This window comes from Rhododendron vialii, chromosome 10a (genome assembly GCF_030253575.1).
Source record: "Rhododendron vialii isolate Sample 1 chromosome 10a, ASM3025357v1".
In the NCBI taxonomy this organism is placed as follows: domain Eukaryota; kingdom Viridiplantae; phylum Streptophyta; class Magnoliopsida; order Ericales; family Ericaceae; genus Rhododendron; species Rhododendron vialii.
In genome coordinates, this window is record NC_080566.1 from 33,409,451 (window position 1) to 33,417,519 (window position 8,069).

Below are 8,069 nucleotides of genomic sequence, written 5' to 3' on the forward strand. Positions count from 1 at the left end.
GTATAAGAGCATCCACAGTGGAATAACCAAAATCATAAGATTGCTAAAATTGGCAATGTTTCCTAAAAAAAGTGTTCACAATAGCATAACCAAACTTAACAACTTCTTAGCAACTCATCAAATTTTGGCTCTTGGATAATCAAAACTAGCAACTTTTTTACCAATAACCAAAACCTTCTCCCTTTTTCTCTCTCTCAACAATGTTTCTAAGAAAAATATTTTTAAAATAAGTTTTTTTTTCAAAAATAGTTTTTTTATAAAAAAAAAACTGTCTTTTTTTCAAAAACTATATTTGTTAAAACTTTTTCGGAAAAGTGTTTTTTCAAAATAAAAGTTTTCCAAAAATTATTTTCTATTTCTAATAACCTGTTTTTATTAGTTTGAAAACTATTTTAAAAAAATATTATATATGGTGACAAGTTTTAGATTTTTACAGGTTGAAAAGATAATGTGACAAATTTTGATTATTCATTAATGTTGATTATGCCACTGTGGATATCTACATTGCTAACCTTAACAACTCTTTAAATAAATAATCAAAAAGTGATGTGAAAATTTTTGATTATTCAATTTTGATTAGTTTACGGTGGATGCTCTAAGGTGTGATAAATGGGTTGATGTACTTTGACGAAAAAGTTGGCTTACTATGTTTGATTATATGAATAGGAGGGCAAGCCGGAGGTTTAAAATGTAAGGGCCTTTTACATTAGTTATGCTTTTAAATTAGGAGGGTGTTTTTGTCTTATTAATGCTAAGCTTTACGCCATCCAAGGGAAGATAACGGGAGGGGGAAATATTGGTATTGCCAGCAAAAGCAAGGGAGGTCAATGACATTTCAGAAACCTCAAGGGAGGTCTCTGCATTTGTCAGAAACCTCAGGGGAGGTCAGTGAACTTTACCCAAGTTTAAATAACCTACTGAAGTCGTCAGCAGCTTTTGGGAGAAAAAGAAAAGGACGGATGAAACAGAGAAAAGGTGCCGACTGCGGAAGGGGTTTCCAACTGCTGCCATCAAGATTTCTTTCTTCCGAATATTGTTTAAATTTTCTCGTGAGTTGTTTTTCTTTTCAAATTTTTTCAAGCTTTATTCAATTACTCGCACTGAGATAATTCGTTTTAATTTTTGTTCTTAGTAAAAATTATTCGTTTATTTTTGTTTAACTTAGATCTTTTGTTTATTTTTCATCTCCAGTAAAAAAACATGATTAATTCTAGGGTTTTAATTCCTTTTTATTTTTAATAATGAGTGAATAATTTTTTTTAGGTCTGGTCATTAGGTAAAGGCGCGCCGTTATCCAATTTGGATTCGTCTCGCAATTTTTTTTTGTTTATTAATTTAATTAAATAATTTTAGTTGGTGAAAACTATGTTCGTTGGACAAATCCGAGGTATTCCCGGGACTCATGTGAGCGGGAACGGAGGACCAAAACCTGTTCGCCGCTGTGTATGGGACCGACAATCCTAAGATTCGCATCCTTCGGAGTTTCCAATTCTTCCTAAAACTTAACCATTTTTAGAACTTTGAAAAGCAAAGGGATTCTGATTTGGTAACGAGCGTCGGATTTCCTACGACTGTGCCTCTCTTTTTTATCATTTTAGCAAGTTATCTGTGAGTATTAGTTAATTAATCAACTAAAAGACAAGAGGTGGCTACCTAAGAACTAATTTTAATACTACAACCCGAGATTCCACAGCACACACTTCACCGTCCTTAGTGGATTCGACTCCGGTCTTACCAAATATTGTGTTATATTGGTCTCAACCCTACGCTTGGGGCAACCCATTATTTTAGATCTAGAAATCGGTCAAGCAATTATTCATGTATGGGTACTTATAATCTTAATAGTTTTGCTTTGATTTGATTAAAACGATTATTTTACATTCGCATTTCTCAATTTCTTTCATAAATAAAAAATAAATACGTGACTGTTGAAGTAACCTAAAGAAAAAAATTAAAACGATCGGTATATTTTAACTACATTAGGCTAGAATCATGCATTTCAATGTAAAAATTTAAAGTATCCGAAAGCAACAAACTTTATGATGTAATCTATATTATAAAACATCACAGTTTTTTTTTTAAATTTCTATGCATACAAATGAGAGCAACATTTATAACCAGCGGATTTTTTTTAATGTAGTATATGTAACACCCATCCCGGGATATTTAGAGTTTCAATTTAATTTTGAGGTTTGGGGTTTAATTTGTATTTGCTGGATTCTATGAGGGGCCTTGGTGTGATTTACATGGAGAATTGTTATTGGTTTGGAGTATAAGTTGAGAGGAGAGGTGACCACATGGGATTTCTTCCTAAGTGACTAAATAGCCATCAGATTCTCCCCAATTCTGCCGACTCCCAATTCTGCCGACATAGCGAGAGAGAGAGAGAGAGAGAGAGAGGAAGGAGGAAGCCACGGCTAAGAGGGAGGGAGGAAGGAGAGGTCCGTTTTCGACGATCCAACTCGGTGACAAGTAAGTTCTTATACTCTAGAAGTGTAATCCATGTTTAATTTCATATTTGTGTGGCTAGATTCTCCATGGATTGAGTTTTGGAAGGAAATTGACAAAGTTCATATTTTGGGTCAAATTCGTGGGTTTTGGTAATCTGTCTTTTGGGGGCCCTTCTGCTAGGAATCAATTTTTGGTGTCTTCATAACTGTAAAAGTACGTTTCAATACGAAGCTTTTGGTACCAAGATCATGCAAAACCGATAATCACACAATTAGTTATGAATTTTTGAATACTGGCTGTTTGCTGGATGTGCGATTCTGTGCGTGGCTGTCTTCTTTTAACTTTCTGGGCATGATGAACATTTTGGGTGGCTTTGGGTCTTTTACAGGAGCTGCATATTTAAGTTAAGAAGAGATTGGCGTTGGAATCAAGTAATTTGGTTAAGTATATAATTTTTGGTGAATTTCTAAAGCAGGGTTGGTTGACTGGGGTGAAAATGGTTGCGAATCGGTTTTTCTTTTGATTGTTGGGTTAACCTCCTCTCATTTCTGAACCTGGGATTTTAATTGAGTGTAGGGCTTGTAGTGGTGCAACTTTTGGTGTTGGTTTCAATATTTTTGGGTTTAAGATGAAAGAGTTATGATTTTTCAATCAATTTTACTTATTCCCGCGTAGAATCTGACAGCACCGACGGACTTTGGTATAATGGCCATAACTCTTAGCTCGGGACTCGAAATGACACACCGTTTGTTTTGTTAGAAACTAGACACATAGAGCTTTCCAACGATACATCCCATGCATCATGGGTATGTCCGAGCGATAACAGATTTGCATCTAAAGTTGACCTAAATTCTGCCTTTGCATCAGTTTTTACTGTTATGTTGAAGCTATAATCGTAAGGCCGTAGTTAGGTTACCCGAACTCTGTTTTTGATGTATGACCTATGGATTCAAAGAAGAAGAAGTCTACTTTTCAATGGTTTAAGTGTCGCCCTGGAATTCATGTTGTTTAATTAGATATGGCCAAAATAAGACAGGCTGGTTGTGGTTGTCATTCCTGTTTTGGGAGTTTTGTTGCGTTGGTCTGTTTGGTTGAGATTGTACACTTATGGGTCTTTATATTTGATATATTTGGGTGTGTTGGAGTACCTTGGAGTATGGAAAAGATGTGTGAGGTCTCCCGGGTACGTGGGTACTCCCGGACACCTCTAGAGATTTTGGTGACTTTATGTAATGTTTGCCCCATGAGCTAGTGTAGAAGTGTAGAAGGCATGTTATGATTTGTTAGTCTAGCATTTGGTTTAACATTCCTAGATGTTCATATGCTAATATGGGTTAACTTGTGGCTAGGTAACGAGCCGGTCTTTTAGGAGGTGCCGAAACCGTAAGTTTGGCATACTCCAGTCGAATGAAAGGTGAGTGTGTCTGATATGGTTCTTCTCAATAAGATATTGCTATGGTGGTATGTATATATCTTGCTATGGTATTTTAGCTTTCAATATGATTATCGATATGTAAATAATGCGGTGGAGGTGATTATATATCAATGATATCATGCTAATCGAGGTTTAGCTATTGATATGGATATATGTGGTCGAAATTGTATATCATGCTATATATTGTTTAGCTAATGGTATGCATGCTTGTTGTATGTTGATTGTACCTGCGAAAGGATTGTGGAGTGAGTCACGCCATGTCGTATGCCATTCCGTCTAATTAACGGAGGTTAGGAGCATGGTTTGCGGGACACAATGCCTTAGGTACATGGGAATGTGGCAGACGTGTCACTGCATGCTTGTGTGATTTATATTCATGCTGTCGTTGATTCAGTTATTGCTATGTGGTTGTTTATTGGATAATATTGCTATGTTTGGCGGATGTGGTGGTTATAACTAATGTACTCATATGGGTAGTGCAGTTATGTTGGTGGTGAATATTCTTATTGATATTGTTTTGGATATTGTGACATTTTATTGAGCATTTCTATATCTCACACACTCTGGTTTTCCTTTTTGGACTGCTAGGTAGCAGGTGGCTTAGAGTGGGTCCACTACTGGTCAACGCTTTGGAGAGTGCTAGACTAGCGTCGGGTGATGTCTTTGGTTAGATTGTTGCGTAGCTGATTCGTCTAGAAGCTAACCTAAATGTTTTGTAATTAATTGGAGAGAGGGATATTTATTATAACTTGAGAGTTGAGGTTTGGGCGTTGACTTGGTTGTATTTTAAGTGAGAAGTCTTCCGTTAATTTGTATTCTGATTGGTTGTAGAGTGTGGTGTGGTCTATTGTGTGGAATGCCACGTGGCCGCGCTAACTCGGGCCCACTCTGGATGCCGTTTGCGGGGCGGGGTGTGACAGCTTAACCATCAGATTACTCTTCATTAAAACAATACCCATGTGATTGATTAGAAAAGGAACAAAAAAGGAAAATCCATTTATTGCTTTCTTTACCAAATTATTTATCTTTTTTTGTAATATTAATTAATTTTTCCCCTCTATCTCTATCTTTATCAAATTAGATTACTCTTCGTTAAAATAGTAGCCATGTGATTAGAAAAAAAACAAAAAAACGAAAGTCTAATTATTGTTTTCTTAAATTTCCTTTCCAAATCTCTCTCCTTTTTTTCTTCGGTCTTGCTCTTATCAGCATACTGAGCTGACGATAAGTACATTAGAAGATAAAAAAAATACATATTTTTATGTATTTTTACCCCTTTTAATGTATATTCAGATACTTATTATTATCAGCCTATTGAGCTGATTTTAAAATTTTCCTTCTTTCATAATTAGCATTTGCTTTTGGGGTTCTTTCAAACCGGCTCCATTTTGTCTCCGTGTGTTCATCCAACCCCATTCAATATCAACCCCTACCCATGTGAGTCCCGTTTTAAACGAGATACCCAAAATACCCCCTATTCCAACGTCTTCCTCCCAACTCCCCCTGTCAGTCGTTCATTTCCTCGCTCACAACCGATCCAACGCCCACCTCTTCTTCTACACCCCCGTCTCCCCTTTCCCCCGCGCCTGCATCTCCGCCATCTCTGTCGGCAACGACCCCCCTCCACCTTCTCCGACCTCATCCTCCCCACCATCCAGAATGTCCACCTCACCCACCGCCACCTCAGCATCACCGACATCACCGTCTCCGCCACCTTCTCCTTCCCCAACATTCCCCCCTTCCGCTGAGTTCTAACCCCCAGCCGCCACCGTTCTCATCAAACCCTTGCTCGACTTCCTCGACCAGACAAACTCAAGAATTTACACCCATCAATAATGAAACGCGGTGTGAATTCTGGGATAAGGAATGTGTATATCTTGTTAATCTGATGATTTTATGAGGAGAAACCCTCAAATTCACTCTTACTCTTTATGGGATGTGAATTCTATAAAAGGCTATGAATTCTGTACAAATGGTGTGAATTCTGGGGGTATGAATTCTGCAACATGCCCAAGAATTCACATAAAAAATTCACAGCCCCAAGAATTCACATTTCTAAAATTGTCCCTAAAATTTCACACCCTAAGAATTCCTATCTCCAAGAATTCTAGAAAAAGACAAAATAAAAATTCTGCAAAGGGGTGTGAATTTTGGAAGGTGTGAATTCTTGCAAAGTGGTGTAAATTCTGCAACAGGTGTGAATTCTAAAAGGTATGAATTATTGGGGGTGTGAATTCTGTAAATGAGTGTGAATTTTGAAGGGTGTGAATTCTTGCAAAGGGGTGTGAATTCTGCAACGGATGTGAATTCTGAGATGTGTGAATTCTCAGGGGTGTGAATTTTGAAAAGATGTGTGAATTTTGGAGGGTGTGAATTCTTGCAAAGGGGTGTGAATTCTGCAACAAATGTGAATTCTGAAAGGTGTAAATTATTGGGGTTGTGAATTTTGCAAAGCTGTGTGAATTCTTGCAAATGGGTGTGAATTTTGGGAGGTGTGAATTATTGTGATGTGAATTCTTAGGGGTGTAAATTCTTCAAAGGGGTGTAAATTCTGGGGGTAGAGAGTGACTAGGGCAAAATAGTAAAAGCATATTAAAAAAGGGTCTTGAAAGAATAACATAACAAAAAAGGGTTGGGATGGAACCCAACAAAAAAAAAAAGGACCGGCCTGTCATTTCCCCTTTGCTTGGGCTTTTCTCTCTCCAACTTGATAAAGATAGAGAGGTTCAGAGAAAAAGAAAATATTACGGAAAAAATGAGAGATTTAGTAAGTAAAGCAATAACTAGGTTTTCTTTCTTTATTTCTTTTCACATGACTACTATTTTAACCAAAAATAATTCGATGGTGAAAAATGTTGATCTCATTTGTATGCCTACAAATAGAGCAGTTTTCTTTGAAAATATCTAGGCATATAAATGAAAACAACATTTATCACCACTGAATTATTTTTTGTTAAAATAGTAAATAGATCAGTTTTTTTGAAAATGCCTATAAATAGAATAATTTTTTTTAATAATGTCTAGGCATACAAATAATAGCAACAATTATCAGCATTGAATTATTTTTTGATAAAATACTAGCCACGTGATTAGAAAAGAATCAAAAAAAGGAAACTTAATTATTGCTTTCCTTACCGAATCTCTCATTTCTTTTTTTCTAACATTTTCTTCCTCACTCTATTTCTCTCCGGCTTGATAAAGATAGAGACAGAGAGGGAGAGCAAATATTTAAAAAAAAAAGAAAAAAAAGAGAGATTTAATAAGGAAAGCAAAATACCCTTCCCTTCTTGACCCGCCATATCTTAACAAAAATAAACGGCTTTTTTTTTTTAATCTTTTTGGTCCCCAAAGTATTAGCGAGTTGCCAATTTCGTCCCCAATGTACACATTTAACCAATTTCGTCCCTAATATTTAAAATGTGTGTCTAAATGGTCAATGGCCCTAATGCCATTTAGGCCCCGTTCTAGAACACCTTCTTAAAAAATAAGTACTTATTTCACATTTTCAAACTCAAAAATAATGTAAATGAAAAATAATTTTTTAATTTTTTTTGCATCGTATTAAAGATCTCAATGAGATCTATCAAACAAGATCCATATTGCATATTTTTAGATTTTAATAAGCCTATAATTTTTAAGCTTGAAATTGCCTTCTTAAAAAATAAGGACTTAAAATCCGTTTTGGAACGAGGCCTATGGTACTGCAGGATAGCCGGCTCCATCCGGACGGGAGGGGGCAAATTATGGTTTATAAGGAAATATCTCTCACTTGTACGAGGCTTTTTAAAGCCGTGAGGGCAGACCAAAGCGCATAGGAACTTCACAGATAAGCATACTCATCCTAGGGTAGTCCAGGGATGGATGACTTACTGGAAAGTCTATGGGTTTTGGGCGTCCAAAACGGACAATATTGTACAAAGATGGAGCGGGTCGTTACAGTTCTCATCCTCACATGTCAAGAATTGGAGAGCTATTTGCACAAACTTCATATCCCCGTACACCCACCGCATACTCCATGAAAACCCTTTTTCATATCTCAGATTGGACAAGTTGGATTTCTGCGTATCTCCTCCCAAAAAAATTCGTTAACGATATGATTATATTGTATAATTTTTATTTATTGTCGTATATAATGACTTTGATTCCAAAGAAGCGCAAACCCTTTTCAACCAAAAATCTCTGC

The 8,069-nt window shown here is 36.5% G+C and overlaps 1 long non-coding RNA gene and 1 other non-coding gene across 2 annotated transcripts; both read left to right on the top strand.

Annotated features, from left to right (window-relative positions):
- Positions 1-2,348: 2,348 nt before the first annotated feature.
- LOC131302351 (uncharacterized) lies at positions 2,349-4,716 on the top strand. Its single transcript, XR_009191712.1, has 3 exons — positions 2,349-2,472; positions 3,801-3,865; positions 4,475-4,716. It is a non-coding gene; the product is annotated as an uncharacterized LOC131302351 (long non-coding RNA).
- Positions 4,717-5,738: 1,022 nt separating this feature from the next.
- On the top strand, positions 5,739-5,823 carry LOC131305853 (small nucleolar RNA U30). The gene has a single exon (XR_009193406.1). It is a non-coding gene; the product is annotated as a small nucleolar RNA U30 (small nucleolar RNA).
- The last annotated feature ends 2,246 nt before the right edge of the window (positions 5,824-8,069 follow it).